We start from the raw sequence: 20,622 nt of genomic DNA on the forward strand, positions 1-20,622 counted from the left end.
TATTATTAATATTTGTAACTCAGCCAAGGGCCAAATTCCAGAAAAGTTTTTGTCTAGACTAACACTCTTATAAATTGTAATGTTGGTTTATTTTGTATATTTTGATTTGAAATTATTCTCGTCATAAGGTTTTCATAGCATTTTTTGCAGATAATTTTTGTCTAAATGTCTCTTTCATTTGTTCTTGAACTTGTGATAACTGACAGATATATGATAGCCTCATTTTCTAGTTTTTCCTGTCTTAATAAGGTGGTCGTCTACATCGTTCTCTATATACATATTGTATATTCAGTTTTTTTAGTAGGTTGATATCTAAATCAATTTTCTGTATCTTTCTACTCGTATAAGTTCGTTTATTTTATAAATCATATCATCTTCATCTCCAGCAAATAAATAGACTATCTGTTCGTTAGCGAATAACAAGAAGTGTAATATTTTGTTTCCTATCAGGATAACCTATTTCAGAGCTTACATAATAAAAAGGATCAGTATTTAATACATATGTATAGATAGATTCAAATTCAAATTTATTTACAATTTAGATTTGAAATTAATACATATGTATAGATACCCGAAATGAGCATATGCTCGTGCTCGGGTACAGTCCAGTAGTCTACATAAATTTTACAGAGATCAAATAATAATACTGACGATAGAAATAATAGTAATAATAATAATAATAATAATAATAATAATAATAATAATAGAATAATCGTGACAGAAATGATACAAAGATTGTAATACAAAATAATTCATTAATAATAATAATAATAATAATAATAATAATAGTGATAAACCATGTATTGTGGGTCCCTATCACCACGGCATGGCGCGTCCTCAGGTTGCGGATAGAGGAGACGGCCTCCAGATATGGAGGGTAGCTGCGAATATATTGAATAAGCAGTCGTGGACAGCCGATAAGGAGTGGTCCTCCAGCTTGGGGGTTGGGCGAAGGGCTAACAACCCATCACCGTAAAAAACAGCTTGTTACGTATCCCTATAATAAGCCTCGGAATAGGACTGATTCTCTGGCACGACCACAGCAAAGGAATAAGGTTTTGAGATTTGGCACTTGGAACGTAACTAGTCTTTATAGAACAGGAGGGGTAACATTAGTAGCTAAAGAACTAGCTAGATATAGAATAGACTTCGTGGGAGTACAAGAGGTTAGGTTAGATGGGAATGGCATATCACAAATAGGAGATTACTTGTTGTATTATGGGGAAGGAAACAATAATCACCAATTAGGAACAGGATTCTTTGTTCATAAAAGAATAAAATCAGCAGTAAAAAAGGCCGAATTTATCAGTGACAGGTTATCATATTTAGTACTTAAGGGTAGATGGTGCGACATCATAGTTATAAATGCTCACGCCCCTACAGAAGAGAAAGACGACCATATAAAGAATAGCTTCTATGAGGAATTGGAACATACTTTTGATCATTTCCCTAGATATCACATGAAAATTTTATTGGGGGATTTCAATGCTAAAGTAGGACGGGAGGATATTTTTAGACCAACTATTGGAAAAGAGAGCCTACACGCAATTAATAGTGACAATGGAGTTAGATTAGTCAACTTTGCCACATCGAAAAATTTAATTGTCAAAAGTACAACATTCCCCCATAAGGATATACATAAATATAATTGGACTTCTCCAGATGGATTGACACACAACCAAATAGATCACATCTTGATAGATAAACGGAGACATACTAGTATAGTAGATATTCGAACTTTCAGGGGTGCAGACTGTAATTCTGACCATTATTTGGTGATTGGAGAATTAAGAGAAAGATTATCAGTAGCCAAGCGAGTAGAGCAACAAGTTAATATTACTAAATTCAATATTTTGAAATTAAAGGACGAGGAAGCTAAGCAAAATTATCAGGTCGAAATTTCGAATAGGTTTGCCACTTTAGAAAGTTCCGACGAAGTTGAGAAAGAATTAGATGTTAATAGCGTGTGGGAAAATATCAGAGATAGTATCAAAATTGCAGCTGAGCAGAGCATAGGTTATTATGAAACTAAGAAAAAGAAACCGTGGTTTGATGAAGATTGTTGCATGGTAGTAGAAAGAAGGAAACAGGCAAAATTGAAATTCTTACAGGATCCAGTCGAGGAGAAGAGAGATAATTATTTCAATGAAAGACGGGAAGCAAGTCGTACACTTAGGAATAAAAAGAGAGGTTACTTGAAGGAAAAACTGAATGAGGTAGAAACAAATAGTAAGAATAAAAACATTCGAGATTTATATAAGGGTATAAAGGAATTTAAGAACGGATATCAGCCAAGGGTAAACGTGATCAAGGATGAGAATGGTGACTTGCTTGCAGACTCTCCATCAATCCTAAACAGATGGAAAAACTATTTTGCGCAACTACTAAATGTACATAGGCCAAATAGAAATGATCGGGACGAAATTGAAATACAAACTGCTGAGCCATTTATACCCGAACCCACGCTTTCAGAAGTCGAAATTGCGATAGAAAATCTGAAAAAGTACAAGTCTCCAGGTATCGATCAAATTCCAGCAGAATTAATACAAGAGGGCGGAAGCGCATTATATAGCGAAATTTATAAACTTGTACTTGCTATTTGGGAAAAGGAAATTGTACCAGAACAATGGAAGGAGTCCATAATTGTACCTATTTTTAAAAAGGGGGACAAAACCAACTGTGGTAACTTTCGAGGAATATCACTTTTGTTGACGTCGTACAAAATTTTGTCCAATGTTCTTTTGAGAAGATTAACTCCGTACGTAGATGAAATTATTGGGGATCATCAGTGCGGTTTTCGGCGTAATAGATCGACTATTGATCAGATTTTTTGTATTCGGCAGATAATGGAGAAAAAATGGGAGTATAAGGGTACAGTACATCAGTTATTCATAGATTTCAAAAAGGCATATGACTCGGTTAAGAGGGAAGTATTATATGATATTCTTATTGAATTTGATATTCCCAAGAAACTAGTTCGATTAATTAAAATGTGTCTCAGTGAAACATACAGCAGAGTCCGTATAGGTCAGTTTCTATCTGATGCTTTTCCAATTCACTGCGGGCTAAAGCAGGGAGATGCACTATCACCTTTACTTTTTAACTTCGCGCTAGAATATGCCATTAGGAAAGTTCAGGATAACAGGCAGGGTTTGGAATTGAACGGGTTACATCAGCTTCTTGTCTATGCGGATGACGTGAATATATTAGGAGAAAATACACAAACGATTAGGGAAAACACGGAAATTTTATTTGAAGCAAGTAGAGCGATCGGTTTGGAAGTAAATCCCGAAAAGACAAAGTATATGATTATGTCTCGTGACCAGAATATTGTACGAAATGGAAATATAAAAATTGGAGATTTATCCTTCGAAGAGGTGGAAAAATTCAAATATCTTGGAGCAACAGTAACAAATATAAATGACACTCGGGAGGAAATTAAACGCAGAATAAATATGGGAAATGCGTGTTATTATTCGGTTGAGAAGCTGTTATCATCCAGTCTGCTGTCCAAAAATCTGAAAGTTAGAATTTATAAAACAGTTATATTACCGGTTCTTCTGTATGGTTGTGAAACTTGGACTCTCACTCTGAGAGAGGAACATAGGTTCAGGGTGTTTGAGAATAAGGTGCTTAGGAAAATATTTGGGGCTAAGCGGGATGAAGTTACAGGAGAATGGAGAAAGTTACACAACACAGAACTGCACGCATTGTATTCTTCACCTGACATAATTAGGAACATTAAATCCAGACGTTTGAGATGGGCAGGGCATGTAGCACGTATGGGCGAATCCAGAAATGCATATAGAGTGTTAGTTGGGAGACCGGAGGGAAAAAGACCTTTAGGCAGGCCGAGACGTAGATGGGAAGATAATATTAAAATGGATTTGAGGGAGGTGGGGTATGATGATAGAGACTGGATTAATCTTGCTCAGGATAGGGACCGCTGGCGGGCTTATGTGAGGGCGGCAATGAACCTTCGGGTTCCTTAAAAGCCATTTGTAAGTAAGTAAGTAATAGTGATAAAACAAAAGTATTTACAATAATAAAATAAATACTAAGACGGAAAAAATAAAATATAAAACCACTTGTGAGAGTTAACACAAATTAAATAAGCATATAATAACCGGAAAAAATGACGAACTCGAAAATCAACAGAAAAGTTTGTGGTATCGCAGACGACAGCAACCGCCGTATTGAAATTGTTGTGCATTAATGGTAGTAGGGGGGAGCCGAAAGTCTACGTAACTGCCATTCTCTTCGAATCTTCTCGTACAATCATGGGAAGATAATGCTGCAAAAACAAAATGTCTACGAGTCAAACTGTTCATTATTACCAGGATAAATACAAATAATACTGAAGTATATTAATCTAGTTTCAGTTATAGATCTCCCCTTTTGTGAAAGAGGTATCATATCAATATATTTTATGAATGGCGGGGAAAATATAAATTTCAAGAACTCTCTGGTGACAAGTACAATCAAGTGTGTCTGTGGCGATGCTAAGAAATCATTTATTGGAGATATACAATGTTATTAATTAAGAAAATGATCTATTTATATTTATTACAATGTTTTATCTTACAGGTTACATGCATCAGATAAATACAATAAAAATTAAAATTTCATTTACGTAAATAAATTACGAAAGAAATCGGTATGTAGACTATTACCTTTTTTTTTAACCTCTAATAATTTCTTTCAACCAGATCCGCTTCTTTACTTCGATAGAAGCGCCACGGAATCATAAACAAAACTGAGAATATAATAGTTTGCATTGCACTGCAGTACGAGTGAAACATTTGACTCATTGTATCCCACACACTGCACAAAGAAGTCGTTCCTATATGAAGACACTTCAGTATAAATTATTATTGGAAACAACTAAAAACTTTCGGTGAAGGTGAACATTAAATGCATAAGACTTGCCACTTTTCGCAGTACATTATAATTTGCAATTGTAAAAGCAATACATTTAATGAATTCCCTTTTCTCTAACATATGCCATCTGCCTCTCCTGCCGGCCTGTAAGTAGTGTGCATTTCTTTTCGATGGACGAGTCGACGTTCCCCTTCCAGTACCGATACTCTGTGTCCCCGCCTGCTCCTCACTCTTCCCTTCACCTAGACCTGTCTGAGCTTCTAGTCTGCGAGGTTAGTGCAGGACCGTCCTGGGTGCTCGACGGTGGTTGGTTGCCGCTCAGTTGCCAGGCAGTGTACGCTTGTGTTTACGTCGGGATTTGGCGCTAATCTTGAGTGCGAGTCAGTGAGTTTGGCAAATTGTGTTTTCGTGCTCGCAGCAGTGATCTGGCTTGTGTTGTTGTGAATGGTTTCTGCACTAATATTGACATTGTCCACGACCGTGTTTTAAATGCATCGTCACTACATATTATTAATAAATCTTTTATGAATGAGTGTGACTACATCTAACACGTGGTTGGTTCATTATCAGTCATCGCTGTCAATTTTGAGGTTAGTTTTTTTCCACTTAGGATTAGATTATGATTTTATTTGCTTAGTTACATTAAAGTGAGCTGTCACAGGTGGTAGAACACAATCCACTGAATTAAAAAATCAAATAATCTGTTTTAATTTTGCCGGTTTGCTCTCGTAAAATTGACGTCCTTACAGGAATTAGGATAGGCCTAGATAAATACAATTTTCTGTAAAATTTAAGTGTGCCTAATAAACGAAATGAAATAAACTATGAATAATAATAACAACAATAGTAATAATAATAATAATAATAGTAATAATAATAATAATAATAGTAATAGTAATAATTTTTGGCTCTTAATTTTTCTTCTTGTACCCTACTTATTTCCCAAGTCTCCGCTACGTACAGTATTATACTCTCCACGATTGCTTTATAAATTATTTTAGATTTTATTTGTTTTGGTCGATAATAATAATAATAATAATAATAATAATAATAATAATAATAACAATAACAATAACAATACCAACAATAATAATAATAATTTTTGTTTAGGATTTTATACAATGTTGTAGTTTTTCTCAACCAAACAAACTTGTAAACCAAGAAATATAATTGTTCATTTAATTGTTGCCTCCACTTTTTCTTATCCAACTCATCTGCATCTTGTAATCCTTTCAGCCCCACACACCGTCTCACTTTTTTCATCCATTTTTCAGTTTGTATTCCTTTCCTATTCCTTCCTACTCTTCTCATCGCATTACTTGCTTCGGTATTCTTCCATCTTCCATTCTCATTTCATTCCCATACCATTGTAATATTTTTTTCATTTATAATTTCTACTGCATCCTTTTCTACATTCATTATCTCACTTATTACCGTATTCCTTTTCTGCTCTTATCCAGTAGCCCATTTTAGTGGCTCTTAATTTTCCTTCTTGTACCCTATTTAATGCCAAGTTTCTGTTACGTACAATATTATATTCTCCACTCTTGCTTTATAAATGATTTCATTTGTTTTGGTCGATAATAATAATAATAATAATAATAATAATAATAATAATAATAGTAATGAGAATAATATATTGAAACAAAATGTACAATTCAGAGGACTAGTAAAGAATGATTTTTTTAGCCATAGACAGCAACTAATCTTCATATCATATAAGATGACTCCGCATGTCAACAAATATAAAACAAAACATTTCCGCGCCCCGACCCCTGATTGGTTCCTATGTTTCCATCTCCAGTGTTTGGGTTATGATGTGAATGATGACGCAGCTGCTAGTCATCATATCACGCCTCATTTCCAACAACAGTCTGTCCTCGTCCCATCTAAAAATAACATTATTCCTTCACAGACTTAGTAATTAGTTTTTCGACTGCTTGCATATATAGTATTTCATTTTGGTCTTTAGAAAAACAGCACCTTTCTATTAAGTTTTCGAAAATGTGTAACATGTTGTGTTTCCAGACTGGGAACTAAATTAGCTTAGCGTTGTAGCGGAGTCACCTTGTATGGAACGAAGATTAACTGGTAGACCTATAGTATATATCGCATCCCCATAATATATTGTCGTATGTCGAAAATCACATATTACTTTCATAAATTATTTCCAATGCTGTTTTACTAGATGGAAGTATCAAATTTGAATAATGAAATAGTTAATTATCAAAGGTTTTAGTACCTACATATTAAAATATTTTTGCAGCAGTATTTTACTGTACTAAGAAATAACATATCTTTAGAAATAACCATTTTCGATTTAAGACACTATTTTACTTGGAGTGCGATATGTTAACACATGAGAATATCCCGTTAATACTTTCGTTATTAAATTTGTCTATATTTAGATGAGTAATGCAAATTTCGAACTGTATTAAGTTTCTATGGTTACGCATATATTGTGCGTCTGTTTCTCGTCCATGTCAAAACACAACTGAATAACATTATTTTTTAAAATACAGAGTATGTGTGTATGTATTTATTCACACTGCAAATAGGTATATACCCGGTGGCAGTGGTAACTAATTACACTCAATAATGACAATAATAAACACAACTAATAACAAATACAATTAATAATAAGTTAATAATAATAATAATAATAATAATAATAATAATAATAATGAGCACCCTAAATTAAATGAAGCACGATCACTTAAAATAACATTTAAAGGTAATCTAATTTGTATCTTAACCCTAAGTTCGAACTAAAAGCCACGAGTATATGTTCATACATGCACAAGTACCTTTCAGCACTACACTTATTTCGCGTTCAACTCACACTCTGGAACTACGACACATTTCACTGAGTCTATCCTGATTTCACTAACACTTCAAAAACGTTCACTGTTCAAATACTTTGCACTTCACATAAACAACACACTTCACTGACACAACACACTTCACACTTCACTGACACAACACACTTCACATTTCACTGACACAACACACATCTTCACTGATACAACACTTCAAATAACAAAATATCAATTACGCCCTTTAAATAGTGTGTATAATATACTACCGTCTGTTAGTAAAGTCCTTAAGCCTATTTTTGAATACATTTTTGGTTATTGGTAAAGCCTTTAGTAAGTCTGCAGGTAAAGCATTCCAGTCCCTGATAGTACGATTGAGAAAAGAAAACTTTCCAGTGTCCGTCCTCTGTCTTCTTTCCCTCAATTTATATAAGTGGTCGTTCCATGAAAAGTAATTTGGCGGCTGCAACCTATTTTTTATTTATCTCCAGGCAGGGTGTAAGGAGTATAAGTACTGTCCTTTTCACAGACGTCGGGGACGGTCTACAGGATCAAAAAATATCAATACAATATAGTTGATAGTTTTCTCAGAAAAAAATATTTCTTTTCTTATTTTTTTGCGTTATACTGCTTATATCGTTAGTAAAATTACGAAAACAATTACATCAGTAGGTATATCTAGCAAAGAGTTAATATTAGTTTAAATAAATATTTGTGTTCTATTACGTTTTCGTGAAATTAAATAAAAATGCATGCTTAAATTTTTTATATTCTGGAGTGAGAGACGTGGCAACATGTTCAGCAGTCAGTGCTTTGCACAGACATACGTACATATCAGCTGAGCTCAAGCTCCTTGTCCATAGGTCTACTGCAGAGCGGATGACAGTTCAGTACAGGGTATTCAATAAACAACTTACAGTGTCATTCACAGTTTAGGAATATCATGTGTTATTATTTTATGGAGAAAGTCGTCGTAATTCAAGTGAGACAAGAAGGATGTACCGTCAACGTTTTCCTCAAAGAAGGTTACCTAATCGGCGAACTTTTGTAGCAGTTTCTCAACGATTTTTAGAAACTAGGAGTCTCGATCTTTCGATAATCACACAACCAGAAATTTGTTTATAAAGGATACTGCTTTACGGAAGCAGGAAAGATTAAAATTTTGAATTAGAGAAAAGTTCGTGTGATTTTCTGCAGAAAACCATAATTTTTTTTAGACATACAATAAAAATGGAGCAATATTGTTCCATAAAATGTAAATTTACCATAATGTTCTATTAATGAGATTGAAAGTTTGTATTTGCTGCTCGTTTTATGTAAACAGCAGTATTATCATGGTCCGCTCCTACATTAGAAGAGAGCTTCTGTACCGGTATGTCTGTATCCTCTTGAGCTGTACTGTGTACTTATAAACCCACTCCTCCCTTTCCAGCAACGTTGCAAAAGTCTAATATTGTAAACTTTAATAATTAGTTAAATATTGCAATTAGAAAAAAATTGTAAGGACATTTTTTTTTAATAGTTAAAATAATGGCACCTATATACCCCTTACACCTTGTATAATGTAACCCTATCCCGTGAATTAATAAACACCTCCAATATGTTATATAGGCTATTTATGTGAATGGACTCGTTTAGTTATTATTTTATCGGATATGACGTAATTCGAGATAAAATTGTTATGCGTTGGCGTAAGTTATGCAGCTACAAGTGCGAAAAACCTGGGTTTGATTCCTGGTGCCATGCTAACTACATTACCAGAGAATTGCTCTTATATTGGATGAACCATAGGTAACGTCATTAATTCCAGGGGATATTCCTTGACATATTTTAAAGAAAAGAGTCTAATAGAATTTTGCTCGTTTTTGCTTCCTTTTAGAGATAAAAATTGTTTTATATGAAACATTTCATAGCGAGTTTCGGGAAAGCCGTTGCTTTAATTCTCAACATGTTCAGTCAATTTAAGAGAGCAAAGTGTTATGCTTAAATGTAGGAATTTATACCACAACATGAGGATATTAGGTTAGTTGTGCTTAAACTGTCGTTACGTCATGAATGACGTGAAGCCTGAGGTACGGCCAGGTTACAACTGAAATGTGTTTTGTAGCGCAGCAATTGAAAGGGGATACGTTTCTCGTGCGTAGGGTTCAGCGTTGTACTTCGGCAATTGGTTTGTTTACATTGTACTGCGGTTCGTTGATTGGTTAATCACATAAAGGCTCATCGCAGATACGCCACAAGACAACGGACAAATACCCAGTCCCGTAGACGGTAGACAAATTTCTTCTATTGCCCATGCCGGGAATCGAACCTCGGACCGCTTGGTTGGGAAGCTCATACGCTAGCCACATAGCCACAACGGCGGTCTTATAACTACCTACGGAGACTTCTATATTTTCTTTAAATAATTATAATTGTACAAAAATATCTAATTTTAAATTCGATAAAGTTCGTTAGTTTTAATTCGTGAAGTAGAAAGTGTGAATTCTGACATTTGCTCCTGGATTTTGTTTAAACATGAGACGTTTGTCCTTATATGCTTGCTTTTGAAGTTAGGCCTAAATACTTCTAGTAACAATGTAACACATCATGCTATTGCGACACAGTGAACCCGTGTGAATGATTTAGAATAGGCCTACAACTACAGTGACGATGACGTCAAAACAGTTTTATTCCTATTAACATATAGCAATTGGACTTAAAATGAATTATAATAACTTTGTGTCTTAAATACAGATGCAGATTCTTTTTTTTTTTACAGATATTGCTTAATTTGTTTTAAATTAAAAATGTTCCACGTTATGTTTAATTTTTTTGTCCCTAATAACTCACATTGGAATCTATGTTGTGGGTAGCATCTACGCCTAAAAATATCTTTGTGCGAGATCGTGCGTATTTGCTTGGTTTCCGCACAAAACCAATCCGCGGAAAGTATAAAATTCCACCTTCAGTATTCCCAACCTAACACACGCAACAATTTCCCTCTTCTTACCGCTTAAGTGACATATTGATTTTACTGCTTTAGGCTTTTAACATATTATTTTTAGAGACGTTCAATATAGTAAGAATTATAAATTGGAAACTTACCACTGCAATTTCACCTAAATTGCACTGTTAATTATTGTTTTTAAATATTTGCAAAAATTAAGTAAACTCTAAATCATTACAGAACCTTACCGTTTGTTTTAAGTTCGCATTTATAGACTGGGGGGAAAAAAAGGACAGACGTATATCACGGCCTGCTGGAGTATAGTAAACACAGAAAACATTTTAAAGCAACAATGTTGAAGATAGATATTTTTGTTTTGCAAATTTGCCGTCATTGAACAGAAACCAAGATGGAGATTTCATTGCAACTACTGTAATTATAAATTCCTATTTCAGGTATGTAATAAACGATCTTCGCACAAAATAATGCACGATACACGAGCGGTATGTTTTCTTTCAATTCTCGAAAATTAAAAAAGCTCAACTACGTTTCGCTTTTTCAAACTTTTCCTCGAACATGAAAACTTCAACATACCGGTCGACCTGGTTAGCGACCTGGTTGGCGCTGGCATTCTATGCCCAAGGTTGCGGTTTCGATCCCGGGCCAGGTCGATGGCATTTAAGTGTGCTTAAATGCGACAGGCTCATGTCAGTAGATTTACTGGCATGTAAAAGAACTCCTGCGGGACAAAATTCCGGCACATCCGGCGACGCTGATATAACCTCTGCAGTTGCGAGCGTCGTTAAATAAAACATAACATAACATCAACATACCGCTCTTGTAACGCATATTACTATTTTACCCCTTATTTAATTGAACATTTTTTTTGTAAAAAACGAAGGGTACTCAAACAATTTCTAGAAAAAAAAATGAATTGAAATAATCTCAATTTGAATATTTACCCTATAGCTTATAAATGACACTTCAAGTTGTAGCAGTTTTTTTTTTTAAATCTGTATGATTTCGAATAGAAATATTAGAACACTTGTATTGAATAACTTTGTATATGATAGCCTACATTGTTTCCCCATTATAATAATGAAATTCGAGACACGTTATTTAGTGAGGGTCGTCCACTGTTGTCTTATGTGGTAACATTTCCGCTCTAAATCTAGCGGAACCATGTGCTGTTCTCTGTGAGAAGTGGACATGTATCTCCTTCACATAGGAGCTGAATATGTTACTATTGATGCTACCATAATTATTACTACCAACATCATAACCACTACTTTTTGAGAAAAAATTCTTCACGATTCTATAGAAACTACATACGTTATTTAATATTTTAAACAAACCTATTTGGTAAATTATCACAGTCCTAGAATATCTAACTAAACTGCGTTATCATTACTTTTTAATGATGACTTTTAACCAGAGCTTAAGCTAGAAAATAAATAATTGTTGCAAAAATGCACAAATGAAAAATTATATTTGTGAAAATTGCGAAAAGCTTTTGCAATATTTTAAATCATTATACAGAAAGAAACAAAAAGTTATATAATTTCTTTCTTGGAGTTTTATTACTTTCAAACCATCTCACCACATTCTAGATATACTTATGTAAGTAAATCATTAGACGTAGGTATGTTTAGAATCAATTACTGCTGAATTTACATCACATTAAAATGCGTTATTTTATAGGCACTCTAAACACTGAAATTCTTTACTAGTACGCCCTTCAAGATTTATTGTTAGCAGAGTCTTAACTCTTTTTACTGAAAGACGGTTTCTAATTACAGTTTTTACAAGATTCATGCAACTAAATTCTAGCTGACAATTTAAGGGTTCAGAACCTTAGTGGACCAAGCGCCATTTACTGAAACCGTAGAAAACAAAGGTTAAAATGAAGTTATTACCATAATTCAATGGAAACATATAGCGAGTAATATAAAGTATACACATTAAAACTAGATTATATGTCAATCTTCATTAAACTATGGTATTCACTTAACTTTAACTCTTCCTTTCTCGGTTTTTAATAAATAGCGCTTGGCCCACTATGGCTCTGAACCCTTCAATTTACAGTATCCGATAGAATTGCATCAATCAATTAGAAGAAATTGTTTACTTAACTTGTTAACTTGGATAAATTGTACTAACTCTTTGAAATACATTCCTGAACATCTATTGCTCATTACCTTCTTGAGCATTGCGCATGTCATTAGCATTTTATTTAATTCAGATTCTCCAGAAATAATTTGTTCATACAAATCTCTGATTTCATGTTCTTCATTACCATCTTCGTTTCTGAAGTCCAAAGTGATTGTCGCATTTTTGCACATTTACGTTGAAAGTTTGTTGCATTTTCAGAAGTCGCGTAGCAGAATGCAACAAATGCGACTGTAGCTTAAACCCTGTTTTTAACATAGATTTAATTTTATCGCAAGCCAGTTTTCTTCCATCCTGATAGTCTTACCTTTCATGACATACTATGAGCAAAAACATCAAAGTCATTAAAACTATTTTTAAGGTTTGATATTGTGGCCACTTAAAAATAAATTTTTGTTGTAAATTACATAATATATAAATTTATCCTACTAGTAGTAAGGCCAGACTTACATCTCCATAAAAAAAGTCAGAAATTATGACTCTTATTTCCTTACTAGATTAATCCCCGAGGTGACATTTGTGGCGGGAAAGATCGCATTTATGAGCTCAAGCTTGGTTCTCCCTACGTCAGGCATAAACCATCCTATCCTATCTTTATTCCATTATAATTCGATAGTATTCCCTGATCGCTGGTTGGCGACTTACTGAGAGGGCTGATATAGGAACGAGTAAGGTTGCCCAGTCTAATGCGTTTAGCGCAGCGGTGACCAAAGCGGGTGTCGTGATTACATCGTGTAATCACAGATATTCAAACGGGTACGAGGAGATTCCTGTACACTGCTGTGTGTTTCATTTACGTACTGAAGGCAAACAGTGGCTGTATCATGTCGCTCTACAAACTGTCTCTACAGGCAGTAAGAGGTGGGAAAACACGGAAATTTTACTTGAAGCAAGTAAAGCGATCGGTTTGGAAGTAAATCCCGAAAAGACGAAGTATATGATTATGTCTCGTGACCAGAATATTGTACGAAATGGAAATATAAAAATTAGAGATTTATCCTTCGAAGAGGTGGAAAAATTCAAATATCTTGGAGCAACAGTAACAAATATAAATGACACTCGGGAGGAAATTAAACGTAGAATAAATATGGGAAATGCGTGTTATTATTCGGTTGAGAAGCTCTTATCATCCAGTCTGCTGTCCAAAAATCTGAAAGTTAGAATTTATAAAACAGTTATATTACCGATTGTTCTGTATGGTTGTGAAACTTGGACTCTCACTCTGAGAGAGGAACATAGGTTCAGGGTGTTTGAGAATAAGGTGCTTAGGAAAATATTTGGGGCTAAGCGGGATGAAGTTACAGGAGAATGGAGAAAGTTACACAACACAGAACTGCATGCATTGTATTCTTCACCTAACATAATTAGGAACTTAAAATCCAGACGTTTGAGATGGGCAGGGCATGTAGCACGTATGGGCGAATCCAGAAATGCATATAGAGTGTTAGTTGGGAGACCGGAGGGAAAAAGACTTTTAGGGAGGCCGAGACGTAGATGGGAGGATAATATTAAAATGGATTTGAGGGAGGTGGGGTATGATGATAGAGACTGGATTAATCTAGCACAGGATAGGGACCGATGGCGGGCTTATGTGAGGGCGGCAATGAACCTTCGGGTTCCTTAAAAGCCATTTGTAAGTAAGTAAATACTTGCATGAATATTGATATTTTTAGATATTCTCCATAGAAGGATAAGCATTATTAGGTTTTACCTCAGTTTTATTCTTCTTAATCTTTAGATGAGGGTAACTATTTATTTGTTATTCATTTAATAATAATATTGTAGAAAAACATTCAATATTTTGTGCCAACGAACTGTTAAACGCCATTAATTGACATGTCTTAAATCATAGCCAGGAAGAGAAAGATGAGATAAATAAATGTAAGGAAGTCAGGTACCTAATGGGGTTTGAAATATCTCGTGTTCTAAAGCCTTTTAACAGAACAAAATTTCTCAAAAGAGTAATGATTAATAGTACATTATGCAACGAGCCTATAATGGTAGTAATTAAGACGCGAAGATGTTTATGAAACGAGCGCAAGCGAGTTTCATAATTTTCATACGAGCGTCTTAATTACCATTATAGGCAAGTTTCATGCGAATTTTTATGCTCGACCATATTTCTAACTTGAAATTATTCATAAATATTCATGTTATTGTTATGTGAGTGCAATAGCCTACCTCATGAATTGTGAGATGTGCGCAGACGCGAAAGTATTGATTTTTTCCGGGAAACGAATGTCGACGACCTTGATATAATCTAGAGAGTAAGATAAACATGTCTTGATATAACCTTGAAATTGAATTCGACATTGAAAAACGAGATGACAAATTGAATTTATTTGAATATTATTTACAATTAACTCTAATTATTATAGTAACAGAACATAACCTTCTGCGACAATATTGGATTTCCAGCATCCGTGACCTTTCGATAGTTGTCTTTCGATTGCATATCCGAGAATAATCGAAAACCTGAACTTTAATGAATAGGTGTACTTTAATGACATGCATTAAAGGACTGCTACCAGGTGTATAATTACTACATTTCGGCATGGTCGAGCATAAAATAACTTAAATAACTTGTCCATAAGAAGTTTTTAATTTTGAAAAAAAAAACTATGATTTTTTCGACCAAGTATCGAGAGAAGAATTTACCAAATTCCTGATTATATTCAAGAGGAAGGTTAAAAGAAGAAGCAAGAAAAATCGTATATTCTTAACTGGCTCTTGATGACAGCAGTAACGTTATTGATACAGCAAAGCTTGAGATTTTTATTCGCGGGATTGATCAAGATGTTAGTACAGGAACAATCGCTGGTTGTAGTTTTCATGCCAACCACCTTTCCTCCGTTTCCTTACTTCATAGGTTGTCTGTTGCATGTAATCGCTGCAGCTCGAATTTGTCACCGCTGACTCTAGCGTAAAAGTTCTTCCATTTGGACGTAACGTTAGGGTTCGCCCTTACCTTTCAGGATGATAAATCTCTATTGGATTGGCAGCGTAGAAGACCGATATTTATCTCCTCCGGAGAAAGTTGTTATGGGTCTCGTCTTGTGTTTTACTTTCTCAGAAGGTGACAACATGACAAAGAGAAGTCTGTCATTGTAAATTGATGTTTGTGCACGATTTTCACGCCTAGTGGGTATGAAACAACCAAAAAACAATTAATAATTTTTGAAGACATATACATGCATTTTAGGTTTTGTTAAGTTACACACATCGAGAACTCGCGTTGTGTAACTTTCTCCATTCTCCTCTAACTTCATCCCTTTTAGACTCAAATATTTTCCTAAGCACCTTATTCTTAAACACCCTTAACCTCTGTTCATCTCGCAAAGTGAGAGTCCAACTTTCATAACCATACAAATGTAGTTGGTACAGCGTCGTGAAATAACCAAGTAAAATACACTAGCTGACTACACTAAGATTCGCTGCGTACCCAGGTTTCGAGTAGGTAACCCCACTAGTCCGTAAGCCAGCCCCCTCCGTATGTCGCCAGCCGGCGTTCGAGTAATGCTATGGAATGATGACGAAATGGAGAAATATTGACGGAATGATGTAGATACCACAGTTTAGTATATACAGTCACGAAGCTCAATACGTAGTAAATATGCATCCATGGATAGTTGCTAACCACTAGGATCGCTACTATCGCCTCATTACAGACAATGCGAAATAGTACCAGCACAGTCTATTGTTCCTAGCATCCTCACAACTCAAGCTTCGTGACTGTGTAGATAGTTAATATGGGGGAACGGGAGAACCAAAACACAACTGTGACTTTATCTGTCAGAAGTGTCCGGGACTCGAATCAGAACCATTTGCGTGACAGGTTGAAGGTCTGGCCACTCAGCCACCGCAGGGGACGCCCTCCAATAACAGTAAAATTATCTACCATCATGTGATGAACATAAAAGTTCGATGTACTGATCTTATAATTCCCTTATGGATGCAAGGCAGGTTCTTTAAGCGTTTGGATTTCTTTTATAACAGTTATTCTATCTCTATTTCTTTATTGGCATACCAACTGAATAAAGTCTATAGTATGAAAATGAGATGAAATAAAAACGTAAATATATATGAACTTTCCGGTTAGCAGATTGTAATCTGTTATATTGTCGATATGTTACTAGCTTTATGAACATACTGTATGCAACTCATTAAAATGCAAAAGCTATGAATATAATTTTAATGGCTGTCACTATTTAATGGACGTATAGAAGTTATTGTTTAAGACTGCATATCAACACAGCTTCGTATATTAATTACATCCGAATAATTAAAGACTAAGAAGAGTCATAATTGTCAATTTTATCATATTTCTTGCGACTGACATTAATGCACTCTTCAGCAACGAAGTAACAATTCTTTTTTAAGGTTGTGCATTGAACCTGACTACCACTGATGTCTTCAGTACAGTCTGTCAATTATATTTGTCCGTGCTGCGAATTGCTAACTTCTACAATTTTACAAATTCAAATTTAATTATTTCTTCCTACGATCGACAGATTTGATTCTTTTTTTAAATTTCATTATGTATTTTTTTAACATTAATTTACATTTAATTTTTTGTTCATTTGAATTGATTAGGATGCCGATATTTTAAATCCAAGATTTGGACGGCTATCATTTCGATGATAATCTCTCTTAGAGATTTTACAAACTGTTGAATATATTTCCAGAACTGCTTTTCTTAGTTTCTTCCATTTTAATTGCTGTGTAAAATGTAAACACAACCTACTTTATCAGACATTTCAGTACTAGTAATAATATCTTTTTTAAGTTGGTTATTTAACGACACCGTATCAACTAATCGGTTGTTTATCTTTTTCTGATGTTCCTAGAGAAAATTTTTTATAAAAAAAAGTATCTTTGTTCAAGAAATACATCTATTATTATTATTATTATTATTATTATTATTATTATTATTATTATTATTTAGCATCGATGGGATTGATGATAGCGAGATGGTATTTAGCGAGAATAGGCGGAGTATTCGCCATAGACTACCTGACATTCACCTTACGGTTGGGGAAACCTGGGAAAAAACCTAACTAGATAATCAGCCCAAGTGAGAATCGAACCCACGCCCGAGCGCAACTCCGCATTGGTAGGCAAACGCCTCAGCCGACTGAGCTACGCCGGTGGCCTCCTAATCATGTGACCAGCAAAACGCAAGGTCACTTTCCTAACAACACAGTACAATGTAAGGCAAAACATGACCATGTCACAATCAGAATCACAATCACAATCAGTTTCATGATCGTTATGATCGATTTCTCTACGTCAGTGCTTCTCAAACATTTTAGATTGGCGTCCCCTCAAAATGTTGAAAAAAATTGACAGAGGATTCACGGAATCGTATAATTGCGTGAAACGTTTATGCTGTTCGTGATTGTTACTGTTAACATGGTTGGGATTGTAAGGGTGTTTGATATTTTAGATAACATTTTGATATTTTTATTCGTAATACGTAATGACGTGAATATGTTAGGAGAAAATCCACAAACGATTAGGGAAAACACGGAAATTTTACTTGAAGCAAGTAAAGCGATAGGTTGGGAAGGAAATCCCGAAAAGACAAAGTATATGATTATGTCTCGTGACCAGAATATTGTACGAAATGTAAATATAAAAATTGGAGATTTATACTTCGAAGAGGTGGAAAAATTCAAATATCTTGGAGCAACAGTAACAAATATAAATTAAACGCAGAATAAATATGGGAAATGCGTGTTTATTATTCGGTTGAGAAGCTTTTATCATCCAGTCTGCTGTCAAAAAATCTGAAAGTTAGAATTTATAAAACAGTTATATTACCGGTTGTTCTGTATGGTTGTGAAACTTGGACCTTACTTTGAGAGAGGAACAGAGATTAAGGGTGTTTGAGAATAAGGTGCTTAGGAAAATATTTGGGGCTAAGAGGGATGAAGTTGCAGGAGAATGGAGAAAGTTACACAACGCAGAACTGCACGCATTATATTCTTTACCTGACATAATTAGGAACATTAAATCCAGACGTTTGAGATGGGCAGGGCATGTAGCACGTATGGGTGAATCCAGAAATACATATAAAGTGTTAGTTGGGAGGCTGGAGGGAATAAGACCTTTGGGGAGGCCGAGACATAGATGGGAGGACAATATTAAAATGGATTTGAGGGAGATGGGATATGATGATAGGGAGTGGATTAATCTTGCACAGGATAGGGATCGCTGGCGGGCTTGTGTGAGGGCGGCAATGAACCTTCGGGTTGCTTAAAAGCCATTTGTAAGTAAGTAAGTAAGTAAGTAAGTAATACTTTTTCATGTCTAAAAGTTTGAAATCTTTATACCAAAATGAGATGCTATTACTCTCTTAATTTTTGTCACATTTTAGCACTCTTAGGGATGCTTTGAAGTTTCCGGCCGGGGTGATAAAATATAAATATATATGGGGTTGGTTCGGTTTCGGGCTCAGAAGGGAACCGGCCGAGGGATTTAAAATTTTGGCCCCAGGCTTAACCGGGACGTCTAGACTACTGAGCCACAGTTGAGACATACCGAATCTTACCGTGCTTACTTCTTCAGGTATGCCTTGAAGCAACGTCGGAGAGTTGGGGGATATGAGAGTTCCGTTTATATGTGGCCAACATCCGTCCTCTATGCTAATGCCACTTCACAGTTTGAATAATGCACACGTACAGAACAGATGCCAGTTTGTCTTGTCTTGTCTTCTTTATTTATTCCTTCAATTTTAATTCCGACTTGAAAGGATTAAACAATGAAGTGCAGTCCTGTTCAGTCGGGTCGCAAAATTCTGTACATGTTTTGCCTCATTAAGGAATAGTTCAACTAAATAAAACGATTTACAGTCAGAATAATAAACACAACGTTCTAAACAAAGAAATTATTGTAGACAGAAAGGAATTTGTACCTGGCATTCTTTGGCATCACAAAGTAATCTATTAATTAAATCCGTAGTGTATCAAAGCAAACTTTAAAATTTAACGATATCCTTTAATAGTAAATTTTATTGTTTACCGTGCTCAAGAAAATTAAATTTTCTTCAGGCAACCCTTATTACTTCAAAATCGTACATCCACTTTTCTTCAGTCTTTCAGCCTACAGGTTTTGGTAAATACATCATGTTCTATTCTCCGCAGATTCTGTGAGATTTACTGACACATTTTCCATAGAAGAAGAAAACATAAGCATATGTATCATATTCTAATCTACACTATGAATACATACGAGCCATATCAGGACCGACCATGTATTAACATACTAAATTATAATCTGTCTTCAGACCACACTTAGTACAGCTCATGCATTTTGTCAAGACACTCGCGATGTGCAGTACGGAAACGTTTCTGTAGTGGGGGTAGGAGTAAACGGGAAGGTCGGGCGTGTGTCTGTCGAGTTCAAGGCAAAGGCTAACCCATTCCCCTATAATTCGTAAGTAGACTCATCCGATCTCGTGCGCAGCTCTGTAGGAAGAGTGGGGGAGTGTCTTAACAAAATGCATGAGCTGTTTATCATATAATACGAAGACAAAACCATTTTGCTATATTTCATTGTTCTGTCTACACTGTACCACATCACATTCTATTATGGTATGCTATAGGTACAGTATATCATACTATCTCATCATATCCCAACCCATCTCATCTAATCTCTTATCATGTCTTAAAATTTTGATCAATTTTTCATTTCACATCTATGACATTTTATCTCATTTTCATCTTATTTCATCTTCACTGCATCTCACGTCTTGTATTCATTTCATTTTATCGTTTTTCACTTTATCTCGTATAATCTTATATCCATGTCATCTTTATATTATTT

General features: G+C 35.0%; 1 protein-coding gene across 2 annotated transcripts in view; it reads left to right on the forward strand.

Annotated features, from left to right (window-relative positions):
• Positions 1-5,145: 5,145 nt before the first annotated feature.
• The window catches only part of LOC138716289 (uncharacterized), a 325,120-nt gene continuing 309,643 nt past the window's right edge, over positions 5,146-20,622 (forward strand). For both annotated transcript variants that reach the window (XM_069849220.1, XM_069849221.1), the window contains exon 1: positions 5,146-5,471. The gene's annotated coding sequence lies outside the window, so the exon portion shown is untranslated. The remainder of the gene's footprint in view (positions 5,472-20,622) is intronic.

This window comes from Periplaneta americana, chromosome 16 (genome assembly GCF_040183065.1).
Source record: "Periplaneta americana isolate PAMFEO1 chromosome 16, P.americana_PAMFEO1_priV1, whole genome shotgun sequence".
NCBI classification, from domain to species: domain Eukaryota; kingdom Metazoa; phylum Arthropoda; class Insecta; order Blattodea; family Blattidae; genus Periplaneta; species Periplaneta americana.